The sequence below is a fragment of the Lolium perenne genome, chromosome 2 (genome assembly GCF_019359855.2).
Source record: "Lolium perenne isolate Kyuss_39 chromosome 2, Kyuss_2.0, whole genome shotgun sequence".
Classification (NCBI taxonomy): Eukaryota; Viridiplantae; Streptophyta; class Magnoliopsida; order Poales; family Poaceae; genus Lolium; species Lolium perenne.
In genome coordinates, this window is record NC_067245.2 from 30,658,010 (window position 1) to 30,671,384 (window position 13,375).

Consider the following 13,375-nt stretch of genomic DNA (forward strand, 5'->3'; position numbering starts at 1 on the left):
GGGGTTTGTTCCCGGCGCACAACAGCCGTGGTGCTTGGCCCCGGGTCTCCAGGGGCGCGGTGGCGCCGCATCCAGTGGCGGTTGTGGTGCTGGGGCGTCCGCCGGTTGCTGCGGAGGCGGTTGCCGCGGAGGCGGTTGCTGTGGAGGCGACGGCGGAGGCCACCACCACGGAGGCTGAGGCCTCGTCTTTTTCCACCGCGTCGGGGTACCCAGCGGTTGCCGCGGTGGCGGAGGCCACCATTCCAGTCTGGGCGGCCATGACGGCGAGGGCCGAAGTACCAGTGGCTGTGGTTCCGGCGAGCGGCAGTGCGAGCGGAAGCCCGGCGAGGATGGTGTTCCCTTGCCACAAACCGAGCGAAGGAAAAAGCGAGGTCTGAGATGGAAGACATCTTTTTACTCACCTTTCTGTCTCTTCTACTGTGGCCTATTGCTTTTGGCAGGGCGCGTGCATGATAACGTGAGAAGAATCGAGTGAGAATGAAGTGAATGGATGATTTATTGAAAGGGACTGCTGGGTATTTATAGGTCCCCAAGAGTCGTTTACATGTCGGTTACAAAGCCTCACGGCTGTTCCGAATAGACGTGGTGTCGTTTCGGTATGGGCAGCGTTTGGACAACGCTAGATAATAACTGACAAGTTAGCCTATATCTAACGCTAACTGCTAACTGCTATTTTATCTCTAACAGATATCATTGCGCGATCTCCAGGTCATCCAACTAGTCAGGAGAATGATAGATTTGATTCCTTTCTGAAGGGAGGGTTCTACATTGGAAGATGTGGCACCGGACCAAGTGTTGAAGGCTTCATCAGTCGTTGGCATACAGATGAGGATGTTGAGCTAGGCAAACACATCATGCTAGATCTGCTGGGAGAAAGAGCAATGTGTTAATAGGTGCGAGATGGATTTAGATTCTTGGTCAAAGAGAAAAGAAGTGTCATCATTGTTCAGTCCATGACGCATCTTTCATTAGTCCAGTAAAGATCCTAAGTTGCTAACCTAGCAAACACCTTGCACTTCAAGGGGGCCCAACATTCCCAGATGGAGCTGTTGTGAGGAGATATTGTTGGTCTTTCAAACAGCGCATTATAAGCAGATTTAGCAGAGTAAGTACCTGAAGATCAGAAGTTCCAGGTGAGTTCATCGCCAGTGTGGGGATTGATACACAATTATACCGATTATCGATAGATTTAAGTAGAACCTGATGTACACAGAAAAACCGCAAACTGTGTTGGGGCGCTCATAGTGAGCTTGGTATTGAGATGTTTGTCATGTGGTTGCGTTGAGATGTTTTTTTTCTCACAAGTCCTTACTGATGTAATGATGTAGGAATTATAGATCGGTCTCTGCAGTGTATCTATAATGACACTTGAGGTGTCCATATAGCTGTAGAAGGCTTATGTTTTTTTTTACCTGTACCTAGCACAAGCATTACAATTGTGTTGTGTACCATCCACTTACCTTTTATGCTTACTGAGAAACCTCCATTAGTATTAACTCTTCTAGTTACTTTGACCATTGATATATGTTACATATGTGCCCAAAATTTGCTGCGAAACCGAGTTTTTACTTTGAAACAATGTGTTTTAATGGGATGTCCGATACTTTCAGACTATTCTTGCCACTAAAATGTTGATGTTAATGGCGTCTTTCGTCTGTACTCCGATGGATGCAGAGTTTTATCTCTATCACATGTCTCTCATGTAGCTTGTACCCGTGGGTGTAGAAATAAGCATGCAGAATTAGGTTCTCCGAGGTGTTGGTATTTCTCGTATTTACACAATTCTTTTAGTGGTAGCATCTGCTATATGTAGACGCAGTTTCCCACTGTGTTGTACTTGTTCTAGTGTTACTTGGTATGAATGTGGCTTAGTAAAATCATATTGGATTACTGATTGGATTACTGTGTGGTCAAATGGGATGTAACACTACTGATGTAGTATTTTTTCACTCTAGTAGCCAATTTAATCGATTAGATGAGTTAGTGAGTGATTAGAGTATAATGGAAGCATGTAATTTTCATAAGAAACGTTGGCTTGTTACAAGTATGCCTGTTCTCTTCTCATGGCATTTTTTTTTTCTTGAAAGGAGGTCATGCAGATTGCATTGGGGTTACTCAGCTGCTGATGAAGCAAAAATAGGCATGCATAAACTTTCCAAGGTGATTTATCTAGTATTGTAATTGTTTAGTAAATATTGAAAAGTATAATCCATACCATTATTGTCAGGATTTGCACTTCTGCTGATGGTAACTTCTCTGCATCTAGTACCTTCAGGGTAGCCCCGTATTGTTATTTTCGAATCTCCTAAGGGATGATGTTGAGAGGTAGTCTCCTTGTGTGATAGTTCCTGTATGCACGCATAAATTTTAAATGCTTCTTATTTACTTGTTGCCTCTCTAATTACTTTACGAAATTATGATCATATATCCTATGTAGAAATTATTTCGAGAATTTGAGGGGCTTGATTTGGCAAAGATGGTAAGTGTTGCCACTGAAACGGTATTGCTTATGATATCATACCTATGTTTATTCCATTTATTTTCAGAAAATTTTAACAAGATACATTGAACCAAACCTATATTATGTTTACCATACAATGTTCACTTTTTTATGATTCTGGGCATCTAATTTGTAATAATAGTCGTATGATTGTAAAGAAAGGTCAACATCTTTCCTTCAATTAGTTGTGTTATCACATCCATATTCACTCTAGCAGCACTCAGTTGAGAATTACTGTTTATAATAGCTGCTTAGCCCACATAGGATACAACAATGAACGATAATTTGAATTGTGTTATTGTTCAGAATAAATAGCACTTTTAGTTTCTTGTATGATGTGGTTAACTGAATTTACAGATTTATGATGTTCCTGCTGAAGCTACTGGAACGTCCTCTGGAATATTTTATACATGAACACTAACCCTTCATAAGCAAACAAGGACTGCCAGTTCACCTAAACCAAGGGAGAAGTGGATGCAGCGCACCCTGGTGCAACAGTGGGAGGAAGAGAGAAGTGTAGCCTAAGGAGGCCTGGTGGGTTTTCGAAGATGAGATAAAGTATCTGTTGGATGAGTGGAACTCCATCATGGATAAAAAAATGAGTCCTACTTACAGAAAAGTAAGTCGTGTTATCCCTGGAGTTCACTGAACTGTCAGGCCATTCATTGATATTCTTGACATTAAATGTATAACTCCATGTTTCCTACTACATTGTTCTCCTTTGTAATCCAGTGTTGTGATCTTTATCACTGTTATGCCTTATATGTTTATGCACAAAATCATATAACCAGTGCATTCGATTTCCATCAGGGTGATGATGAGGAATCTTTTGTTAAGAAGAGAGCATGAAAGAGAAAAAGAAGCCAAACTGGCCTAGGAAAGTTTGGATTTTTCTGGCCAGGTATTTAAAACTCTGTAATAAGCCTACCTCGTTATAAATTTGAAGGTGATGTTAAAAAAATATTTTCTCTGGGGAAACACAAACACCAAATGACTTGTAAACTTAGATCATTTGTTGTGCTTGCTTCTGATGTCTTATCTCCTTTTGCTGAAATATAAGTGATGTTTTTATCAAGGCAGTTCACTAAGTTAATTCCTTGAATTTGTACTCAGAGATCATACTCTACGATGACTTTGTTCTTTGTTTTAGACATCAAAATTTTGTATACCTTTCTTGGCATACATATCTTACAGGTCTGCAATATAAACATTGTAGCTAGCAAGTATGCTTATAGTTATAAATGTATTGTCCAAATGACAAAATGTACCATTATGTGTGACAACCATACTAGATGTCTTACAACTTCAAAAACCATCACTGCCACTTAATAAGCTTTTTTCGCATATGGAAAAGTAATGGTCCAAGTCTGCATCTCTTTTCCTGGTCTAATTAAGCACTGAAGTCCTGCCATCTTTTTGACAACACTTCGCTCTGAAGAATTGTGTTGTATATGGAAGATGTTAGTTGGGCCAGCCTTCTCTATCACAGGTGAGTGCTGACTACTGCTGGTCTGGCTTGCATCCTTCAACACTTTGCTTTGTTCTTGATCATGTACTAGTTTGGTTAACTTCATTTTTGATCATATGGAATTGGTTGGGTTTTTCTTGACTTCAGCAGTCCCAAATATTGTATTGCACTCTGAATAAATTAGTAAGGACTTGTTTCAGATTTTTTACCCATAATAATTGAAGAGTAATTAAACAAAGCTTTATTTAATTAGACAAACCATTATATATGAATTTTATCTACATGAACAATAGCCAGTGAAAGTATGCATTTGGATCATGCACATAGTTAGTTGATCCGATCAATAACGAACCCTGACATATGCAATTAGTACTGGTTAGGTTGTCTTGTTGTGCGATGCTTATTTCCGGACTAGCATGAGTTCGGCATAAATTGAGGTCTTGGACGGAAAGTAGGATTATTTCTTGCACATTATTTCCTTTACTAGATGAAACCTGATCAGCATCCATAGCAGAGAAATTAACATGTAGCCTGATCAGTATCATTGCACTGTCATAGTTAGAATCATTTGTCCATTTGTAGTCAGATATGACCTCCTTTCCTTTTCGTTGCTGATGCTTCTTGATAAAGAAGAATATATAGTAGCAACCTGCATGTTAACTATTGTTTCAACATGACAGTAGAAGGTAATGATATTAATTGTCAGCATAACTATTTGAAGCTGTACAAATCCTGATGCAGGATTTTTTTTCTCTCAATACATGAAAGAAAAATGAACTGAGTTGCCATGGCTAGCATGAAACAACCGAATATTTGTGTTATACTTGTGAGTATTGGATGGTCACAATCTCGCATCAGATCACACATTTTCTTTCTTTATCCCAAACTTTGCTTTGGTATACCTTGTTTGGCTACTCACTTCATTTTCCTGTTAAAATCCTTCTCCAGATCGAGATGGAGGTAGCCAGGAGGAAGGGAGCCATCGCCATGGGACCCGGCTGGCTGGACATGTTTCTCTGACTGATATTGTCGTGGGTTTGGTACTAGTGAGCTTATGGTCAAAAGACTGAAGGAAGTCTAGCTCATGGGTTCTAGTTGAAGTGCCTGACCTGGGAGCAGCTAGCATTATATTAGGTCTTCACCTTGGACCTCTCTAGCTAGACTAGATATCAATCTGCACAGAATGAACTTGCTAGCAAAAGTGTATGTTTTGATTACCCATTTTGGCGGGGATTTGCAGTGCTATCGATCAGGTTTAACTTTCATGTACTGTGGTCACTCAACCGTGTATCTATGTTTTGCACTAAAAGATGCGAGTAAAGTTTGAAATCTTTGGCGACATTCTTGGGTTTCTTCTTGCTCCACAAAGATTAGGATTTCTTTAATTTTTGTACAACTTGTTGTTGGACAATGTGTGAAATGAGGAATGTTGGCTTGAGAATTTGTGGTTTGCCTTGTTGTAGTCCTGATGGTTAAGAGATATATTTGAGTTGTTCAAAAATCTGTGGAATGTGCACACAAGTTTTGCGATTGCACAATTGAAGAGCACAATAATAAAGAAAATAATATTCAAATGTTATGTATTTCAACGTTGCCATTTAGGCAAGGAGCTGAGTTAGCCTTTCTGCCTTATGGATCTACTAGTAGTTCATATCACATTGGTGTTCCAAGCTTGGCAGCTAGTTTATAACTAGATGACTTGCAAAACACCGTGAGAACTTTTTTTTGCGGGAAAAACACCATGAGAACTAATTATCTAGATCAGGACCCATATATATACGGCCAGAACCCACATGTCTGTCTTCTTCCTTGTCCGGCTGACATGCCTGCAAGTCGCAATTATAGCATGAGCTTGGTACCTGAAGCTAGCCCAAATCTCATTCATACCATGCGATCCAGCATGCAAGGAAAGCATGCAGTTGAGCTCGTATACAAAGGAAAAAAATGCTGAGACAATCAGGGAGTGATTCAATTCCTATGCTATAAAATCGGGATATCAACCGGTTTTTGCTAGCTGATTGGTTGGTAATGGAGTGTGTGATAAATTTAACGGCGAATCCCAGCATACATGCAGCATCCTAATTAACTACTGTCACCCACGCCATGCATCCATCGAGAGAAGAGGACGGCACACCGATTGGAATCATTATATACTATATTTATTAGACATGTCTCTCACGCGATCTCTGATATGTCCATGTCAGCGATCCACGGCCTTTGCTGCATCTACACCGCCCCTCCATATTTCTATTATCTCTACGATCAACAAGGAGATCTGAAATTAGGCTCTTTCCCGCCCTACCTCTCTTCCCTCGAGTTTCAAACAAGCCTCACTAACCTGCCTCGCCTCTATAAGTACAAGGCTATTGTCCCAGTCCGCGTGCGGGAAGCGCGTGCGATGACTTAGACTGACACTGAAATCAAGCCCAGCTATGCCAAATATCGGCTTACGTGCTCTATGGAGCTAGCTCCTTCCGCTCCATTGAATTTTGAGAATTCAGGGAGCCGATATTTGGGTGGCAGCGGGATCAGATCGTACTCGTCGGGGTACGGCTTGGAATAGCCGATTGCTTTCCTCTTCGGCAAGATGCCGAACTGGTCTCTCAAGATAGTGCTGATCTGCTCCATGGTATTAGCTGTAGGGACCGAACCTTCATGACTCGTTCCAGTAGCATATTTAGCCAGCCATGCTTGTTTGTCAGCATCTACTCCAGAGATCCCTGTTGGTGCGATCTGGCTTGTGCGCGCCAAGGCATTGCAGTCCGGCACGTATGTGCACACGTACCCATGCGGGATTTCCTTGGGCGGCTCATATAGGAATTGGCAATCGCTAGGATCGCCTCCAACCTTGTAGACAACGTACGCCGGTGCACCCGGTGGTTCTAGTGCTGCGACCGTGAATGGCAGTGGCGGTCTAATCTGGAGTGGTATCTCTCCCTGGTGAGTTCCCAGGGTAGGTCCTGACGGAGAGTACTGATGCTTCATGATCTCTTGCACCACTCGGACCGCAACGCGCTCAAAAGCGTTCACCAAGCTCTCAGAATGGCGGTGTAGGGAATGAGCTACCATGTAATTAATCTCCTGACGTAGAGCTCTGGTGCGTTCTTCTGAAGAGGTAGAGAGGTCTACTTCATCGAGGGCACCTTCAGGGGAGAACCCTTTCCATCTGATGCCATGTGAACGGGTCTTCGTGAAAGAGCCGATGAGATCGGCTTCTAAGATGGTTTTCATCTCATCGTACTTCTTCTTGTGTTCTTCCGGCAGATCTGCGTACGTGACTGGTTCGCCCACCACCTCATCCGCGGCTTTTGACATGGTTGCTGCAGATGTCGACGTAGTGGTTGCTGTAGAGTGTCCCACCGGGCGTGCCAGAATGTGTTGCGGTCAGAAACCCACCGGCGAGCAGCGACGGGCAACACCGTAGAGCCGGTGAAAGGATCGTATGCCGCACCTAGAGGGGGGGGGGGGTGAATAGGTGCTAACCAATTTTTAGTTCTTTTTCAATTTAGGCTTGACACAAATGGTAAATTCTCTAGATATGCAACTAAGTGAATTTACCTATATGACAAGGCTACCAACTAAGCAAGATAACTAAGCAATAGAGAGAGAATAGGATAGAGGTAACCGAGAGTGGAGCACGCGATGACACGGAGATGATTCCCGTAGTTCCCTTCCTTTGCAAGAAGGTACGTCTACGTTTGGAGGAGTGTGGTTGCTACGAAAGCCAAACCAACAGCCACGAAGGCTTCACTCAGATCTCCGGTGAGCAACGCCACGAAGGCCTAGCCCACTTCCACTAAGGGATTTCCTCGAGGCGGAAACCGGGCCTTTACAAGGTTCTTGGGGCACACATCCACAACCAAATTGGAGGCTCCCAAATCTGTTACAACACAACAATCAACAACAATACATCAACACGAATCAACTAGGGAACCAAATAGGAACACTAGCATGAGATCCCTCAAACAAGAGAGGGGGAAATGAAGAACGCTTCGGTGAGGATGTAGATCGGTGTCTTCTCCTTCGAATCTCCAAAGATCAAGAGATTTGGTTGGGGGAGGAAGGAGATCTTGCAAATCTTGACTTTCTTTGAGTTGGCTCTAATGGAGGTGGCTTGGCAGAATTCTTGTGCAATGATTGAGCAAAGAGGCAAGGAGGAAGAAGGGGGGTATTTATACCCCCACTCAAAATGGAGTCACAGAAGTTTCCTGGGGCCGGATAATCCGGCCTAAGTAAGGGCCGGATAATCCGCCCCCCCCGGATAATCCGGTCTTCGGGGCAAAAGAGTGACAATGTCCGGCCAAATGTCCGGCCTCCTTCCAGAGTTGATTTTCTTCCAGTCCTTAGCGAAAAACGGGGGGGCCGGATATTTCCAAAATATCCGGCCCGGATAATCCGGCCCTGGTACAATACCGGGACATTATCCGGCCAAATGTCCGGCGCCCTTCCAGAGCCAAATTTCCTGAAACACTTAGCCAAATTGAGGGGGGCCGGAGTATCCGGCCTGGCCAAACTTTTTCTGAAACCTTTTTGACACACGATCAAATCCAACACACATGAATAAATATCTATGTAATCCCTGTACCACTTAAACAAACATTAGTGTATCATATATATTGACATCAAACACACAAAACATAATGTGAGAGATGTTCTTTCAATCTCCCCCTTTTTGGTGTTTGATGACAATATATGGATTTGCAATAGAATCACTATAGAGACAAGCATGATGGCAAAACATAGAGGCACTCCCCCTACATGTGTGCATATAAGTAATTTGCATTTGAATACAAATACACAACACATAGAAGTATGGTGCCTCAACACAAGAGATATCCAACATGAGCTCTAACAAAAGACATTGACACATAAGAAGTTGAGATAGGATGAAGGAAGTCATACCCATGTGTAGATATATAATACGGTGTTTTGAACGGCACACAAATAAACCAAATAGTTCAAATAAGCGGGAACACAAGCAATATAAGAAAGATAACACAAGCAATATAAGAAAGATAAACGCATATGCTTGTGCCCAAACCATGCAAATCCCCGAGAATCCTAATAGAACACTTCTCCCCCTTTGGCATCGAGACGCCAAAAAGGGGACAAGCGCGATGCTACACGTCCCATGGGAATCACTCGGAGGCATAATCATCATCGGACTCTTGCACCTCTTCTTCTTCTTCTTCCTCTTCATCAGTGTCAGGAGCATCCGGAGAGCGACGAGAGGTGTTGGACCTTTGAAGGCAATCATCAAGATCACTCCATGGAACCTGTGCAGAGTGCCACCTAGTGTAACCCGGGTGAGCTGGAGGCTGAGGCGGGGGACCTTGTTCACCACTGAGCTTGTGAAGAATAACCGCCTGAGTATGCTTAATCTCAGAACGCTCACGGCTAGCTGCATAGTTCTCCTTATGGATCTCAATGTTCATGCAAAGGATGTGACGCTGAAACCAACTAAGCCGGGTCACTTGCTTCCTCATAGCCGGGACATCGGGATGACGACCAGGAGCAACACCACTAGAACGAGCATCACCCATGAAAGAGTCAGGTGCAGGAACAGCAGAAGAGACTGGCTTGAGCTTGTAGGCCTTCTTGACATGGTGCTTCACCAACGGATACCCACCCAAATCTTCACTCACAGACACAGAGTTGTTGATGAGAAGCTGGATGTAGGGTGCATAAGGTATGGTGGTCCGGGAGACCATGGCATCACGGATCTCATGGAAGATAAAGTCCATGATATCAAGAGTGTAGTCCCTCACTTCATCACCATCACGAGCACACTTATAGCTGAGGTGCATAAGATCTACAAGAACTCCCCGGATAGCATCATTGTTACCACCACTTGGGCAAATGGTTGCCCGAAAGAACCGAAGCAACTGACTGTATATGAGAAGCAGCCCCTTTGTATAACCAATCCTTCCCTCTGAGGTATAGAGATTTGCAAGTGCATTCTTATCTGCTCGTTGTGGTCCATGAAGACGACGACCCTCATCAATAGGGACTCCAAGTATACCGGCAAAGCGGCGCAGAGTGGCACCGCAGCAGTGTGTGGAGCCGACATCCATTCCATAGTGCGTTCCTCATCAGTCTTGATTGCCAAAGTGGCAAAGAATTGCTTCACCAACTCTGGGCTATAGTCACATTGAATCTTCATGATATCTTTCAAGCCCATTCTTCCAACAACCCAGATAGCATCTTCAAAGTGATCGTTTTCAGCTAGAATGTCCACATCAATGGCTTGCATGGGTCTCAGATTCTTCATTGGCTCATAGATGTCCTTGTAGATGTACATTTGCTCCATGCACCAATATCTCCTGCCCTCTATCTCTTCATCCCTTGGCACATCTTCATACCAGTTCTTCAAGCGGATAGCGGAATAAGAAACTGGATCCATGGCCTTGTAGTTCTCCCTCACTTCCTTGTTCTTCCTTCTTGAAGTGACCGACTTGCGAGGAGCATTGGGTGCAAACTCGTCACTAGATCGATCATGCCTCTCGGCGTCTCCGACCACCCCGAGAAGCACCACCTGAGAGAAGCAAAGACGGGTAGCAAAGAGAAGGTAATGCTCATAAGTCATGTAAGATATAGTAAAATACTCGAGAAGCATGCTATAAGTTGGTACAAGTCTAGACATGATAGATTGAAGCAAAACTGCAGCGGCGATGAAGCTCTGTGCCGGATAATCCGGTGCCCTGGGGGCGGATAATCCGGCCCGGCCGGATAATCCGGCCTGCTCGGGGGGCGGATAATCCGGCCATGCGAGATGTGCAGATTTCCAATCAAAAACATGTCTAACACTAGATCGGCCTCATAGCATGCAAAAGGAGTACACTACTCATGGTTTGGAACAACTAGACACCAATTCCACCAAGAAAATAGCACATATAAAACACAACATCTAGGGTTAGAGATTGTGAATCATACCCACATCCATTGTGGAAACCGCTTGGAGGAGAAGGTAGCTAGGGAGGAGATGCACCCAATCCACCCAAGAACTCCGAGAGGGGGCGGATGGAGCGTCTCCGGCGAGGAGGAGGAGATCCGGCGGCCTTGAGAGGAGAAAGAGGAGAGAGGCGCGAGGGGGGGATGGTTTGAACCGTTTTGCCCCCGTGCCCTCGACTCAACCCTTTCAAGATCTGCCTGTGCCGGATAATCCGGCCCTAGCTTAGGGCGGATAATCCGGCCGGGCCGGATATTCCGGGTGTCCTGGGGTCGGATTATCCGGTGTTGGAAAATTCCAGAATCACCGGGAATCCGGCTCATCTTTCGTTGGTTATTTGCAAGTCCCATATATGATGTAATAAAGTATCACATCACATATAAGGTACAAATTTGCCAATAAGATGGAGCACCCTAGATCATCCGACCGAAAAACCCTCAAACTCCAAGTTTTTACCAAACATGACAAATGAGCAAGATGGAAATGGCTTATAGGGGAGAGTAGGCTTAGGTTTTAGAAGATACAAACCGTTAATGGTACATGGTCACTCAAGTTTGCAAGATATGAGCAAATAAGGCCAAACTAGAGTGATTTCCCATAAGAACATGGAGATGTCAATAAAATCCAATGAAAAACCAAACAACTCCAACTCCTCACAAAGAAGAGTGTGGTGGCCTAGGCCACCATATATGAGTGTTATGGTATGGCACCGCGAAGATATATCTTGGGTCCAAACCAATACTCATCATTTAAGCTCACATATCAAAATATGATATAACGAGAATGAAATCTTTAATGTTGGCATTATGGGGGAGGGATAGCTCAATAATTTAAACCGCACTCCCCTATTTCCATGCCCACATCTAAACCAAATAAAGTTTTGAGACGAAGGTGTGTTTGCAAGATGGTCAAGCTATACTCCTTGAATCAATGATATTTAGCTCATTCCTCAAATAAGTGAACCTTGCTTCATCAAGAGGCTTTGTGAATATATCGGCAAGTTGATCCTTGGTAGGAACATAGATAAGCTCAATATCACCCCGGCAACATGATCCCTAATGAAATGATTCCGGATCTCAATATGCTTCGTTCTTGAATGTTGCACCGGATTATAGGCAATCTTGATAGCACTTTCATTGTCACATAATAGAGGCACTTTGTCACAAATGACACCGTATTCCTTTAAAGTTTGCCTCATCCATAACAATTGAGTGCATCCACTTGCGGCGGCAACATATTCGGCTTCGGCGGTGGAGAGAGATATGCAATTTTGCTTCTTAGAAGACCAACACACCAAGGATCTACCAAGGAATTGGCAAGCCCCGGAAGTTGATTTCCTATCATCCTTGTCACCCGCCCAATCCGCATCGGTATATCCATTGAGAATAAAACTTGAGCCTTTGGGGTACCAAATACCATATCTTGGGGTATCAACCAAATATCGAAAGATTCTTTTGAGAGCCATCATGTGGCTCTCCTTAGAGAAGCTTGATACCTTGCACACACACCAACACTCAACACTATGTCCGGTCTAGATGCGCAAAGGTAAAGCAAGGATCCAATCATGGAGCGATATACCTTTTGATCCACTTCTTTACCATTGGGATCAAGTGCAAGATGACATTTGGTAACCATAGGAGTGGCCACACCCTTCAACTCGGTCATCTTGAACCTCTTGAGCATGTCTTGAAGATATTTTGCTTGGTTGATGAAGGTTCCTTCTCTCAATTGCTTGATCTCAAAACCAAGGAAAAACTTCATCTCTCCCATCATAGACATCTCGAACCTATTGGTCATAAGCTTTGAGAATTCATCATTGAAAGCTTTGTTAGTAGAGCCAAAGATAATATCATCAACATATAATTGGCAAACGAAAAGCTCCCCATTGACCCTCTTAGTAAAAAGAGTGGGGTCGATTAGCCCAACATCAAACCCACGGTCTACCAACAATTCCTTAAGGTGCTCATACCAAGCTCTAGGAGCTTGCTTGAGACCATAAAGTGCTTTATCAAGCTTGTAGACATGGTTAGGAAAGTTGAGATCCTCGAACCCCGGGGGTTGCTTAACATACACCTCTTCATGCAAAGGACCATTAAGAAAAGCACTTTTCACATCCATTTGTTGAAGCTTAAAGTTATGATGCGATGCATAAGCAAGAAGGATACGGATGGACTCAAGACGAGCCACGGGAGCATAGGTCTCTCCAAAGTCAATTCCTTCAACTTGAGAGAAACCTTGAGCCACCAATCTTGCCTTGTTCCTCACAATATTTCCAAACTCATCTTGCTTGTTCTTGAAAATCCATTTAGTGCCTATAACATTGCGGCACTCCTTTGGCTTCTCTACTAAGGTCCACACTTTGTTGCGCTTGAAGTTGTTGAGTTCCTCATGCATAGCTTCCACCCAATCCGAATCTTCAAGAGCTTCAAACACTTTCTTGGGTTCCACTACGGAGATA